Consider the following 2,868-nt stretch of genomic DNA (forward strand, 5'->3'; position numbering starts at 1 on the left):
TTTATTTATTTATTATGTATACAGTATTCTCAGTACTCTGCCTGCAGGCCAGAAGAGGGCACAGATCTCATTACAGATGGTTGTGAGCCACCATGTGGTTGCTGGGAATTGAACTCAGGACTTTTGGAAGAGCAGGCGGTGCTCTTAACCACTGAGCCATCTCTCCAGCCCTGTATTTTCATTTTTAATAGATTTTATTGAGCTATTAATTTTCTCCAATCTGTCCCTTCCTCTCCCCCCTCCCTCTCCCCTCTCCAATTATTCTAATGCTCCCAATTTATTCAGTAGATCTTGTCTTTTTCTACTTCTTGTTAGATACATGTAGATACACGTAAGTCTCTTTTAGGGTCCTCTTTATTGTCTAGGTTCTCTGGGGTTGTGAATTGTAGGTTTATTTATTTATTTTTTGCTTTATGTCTAAAAGTCACTTATGAGTAAGTATATATATTTGTCTTTCTGGGTCTTGGTTACATCACTCAATATTATGTTTTCTAGATCCACCCATTTGTCCGTAAATTTCAAGATAATCATTATTTTTTTTTCTGAGTTTCATGCATTTGTAAGACCAGGCCAGCAGAGTCTGAGACAGGCAGATCCATGGGCCTCACTTGCCAACCAGCATAGCCTAATCTGTAACCCAGTTCCAATGGTAGACCTTATCTCAGAAACAATGGGGACTGCTTCTAAGGAACAGGTCTTGTATCTGTCCTCTGAATTCTACATTATAATAGACACATGTACATTTTTGAGGGTGCACATACCACCAGAGACACACATGTTAAAGTAGTAGAAAATTTAAAAATAAATAGTTGTTATCATTAAAACTTGACGTTTCATTAAACCTATACTCATATGCACTTACTCATTCACATATTTAAAATTAATAAAAGCAAATATTTGCAACAAATTGTTATTTTATAACATGAATGTTTCTGGGATATATATATGCAACAAATAATTGTAAGTGGCCTTATTGGTGTTTTGTTCTGAAGATTTCCATTCTAACAGTTTATTTATGGCTAGTTATAGATATTGTTGTATGGTCCTTTTTACCTAATGGATTTTATTATAAGGATTTGTAGCATATAGAAATGAAGATATTACTATAATAAAGCTCATATGACAGGGTACTATGGAATCCTGACATTTTGTCCAACTGGCTTTTTTGTGTATGTATTGATGTGCTCTTCATGTTGAGAGATCTTAGAGCGAATTACTAATTTCAAATTAAGTTTTAAAACTTTATTTTGCATATTCAACTTTAGTTTGCATATTCAAACAATTCACTCCTAGATGGACATTATCTCATCAAATAAAATAACATAGATTTATGTATTTAAGAAGAAACTTGTTTTCAACAAGAAACGAAGCACAGAGGGTTCATATCAGGATGGAGGCTTGGGATGGAAGAACTTGAATTCATACCATGGTGGAAGTAATGTGCAATTTCTGTACATGAATTTAATCAGCCAATGTCATTCTATTTTTCCAGTGTTGGAAGTGAGCCCAAGACTTGGTACATTTTAGCCAAGCACTAAACAGTGAACTATTAATTCCTACTCTGCTAAATTTGGTTGTTAAAAATTTTCAAGAGAAATAGATGGTGGAATTTTTTTGTCATCTCCTTAGCCTATCTGCAAAAGTGTTTTGTAGACTCATCACAGTCATGGAAAGGGATTAGAATCTACAGGGATAGAGGAATATCACTTCCGGTTTGCCTATTTAGAGAGTTCATATACCTGGAAACCTCTGGAAAATACTCTTCTAGATTATACATCTATTCTGTAGGTTAATGTAGAGATATATAACATAGATATGTACTCACATAGAAACATGTAAAGATTTCCTATTTTTACACAAATTATACTTGCATAGCTTCGAGAGATGTTCATAGTAACAAATATTGACCTGAATTCTCATTTTAAAAAGAGAATAAAGTTTCAGTAGCAATATTCTCTATGTTGAAAACACCACACAAGTATAGAAACTTTTTTTAAAAAAAATTGTTTATTTATTATAGTTACAGTGTTCTACCTGCATTCCAAAAGATGTCTGAGGATCTTATTATAGATGGTTATGAGCCTCCATATGGTTGCTGAGAATTGAACTCAAGATCCTGAAGCTCACCCAGTGTCTTCAGCCTGAGTTATCTTGACAGACTCAGGTCTTGAGTCTAAGAGCACCTGACTCCATTTATTTTACTGGTTATAAATTGCTAGGAAAAGGTTTATTCACACAAGGCTTGTGCATTGTTTGCATTCATAAAGTATTCATTTATCTTTACGGGTGTGGGTGTTTTGCCTGCACATAGGATTGTGCCCCACTTGTGTGCCTGGTACCTGTGGAAGTCAGAAGAGGCTTTCCACCTTGTGGAACAGGCATTACAGACACTAAGAGCTGGCATGTGGGTGCTGGGAATTAAGTTGTCTGGAAGAGCATCCAATGCTCTTAGCCACTGAGCCATCTGTGCAGTATCTGTTTTCTTAGGATGAATTTTCCAACGGTAGACCCAGGTGACTGTTATTAGAATGTTCTAATTTCCATTGTGCGAAGGAGGAACTTCTCTCATGGTAGCTGACAGTCATATAGCCTCCAGGGACTCCTCATTACTTCAATATGTTTTCTACTTTTTATCAGTGCTCGAGTCCTAAGAACACTCTACTTTTCAAGTCTATTCCATCACCCAGGGTCTTGAGAAATGAGAAATAAAATGACTTATACCATGTCAAGTGGATGGAAACAAGAGACACTCTCTCCAGTAATCAAAGATGCATGGACAGCTGTGAAGAAATTTCTTGTATTCTCTGCTCAGTGTCACAGAGGAAAGCTGCCTGGATCTGAACTAAATGCTTCTCTAACCATCCTTGT

At 36.1% G+C, this 2,868-nt stretch overlaps 1 protein-coding gene across 1 annotated transcript in view; it reads left to right on the forward strand.

The window, feature by feature from the left end:
• The window catches only part of LOC126494728 (lysozyme C-1-like), a 13,664-nt gene that overhangs the window by 2,428 nt on the left and 8,368 nt on the right, over positions 1 to 2,868 (forward strand). The window lies entirely within an intron of this gene.

Source organism: Alexandromys fortis, unplaced genomic scaffold (genome assembly GCF_014885135.2).
Source record: "Alexandromys fortis isolate MF-2015 unplaced genomic scaffold, M_Fortis_MF-2015_v1.1 scaffold_375, whole genome shotgun sequence".
In the NCBI taxonomy this organism is placed as follows: Eukaryota; Metazoa; Chordata; class Mammalia; order Rodentia; family Cricetidae; genus Alexandromys; species Alexandromys fortis.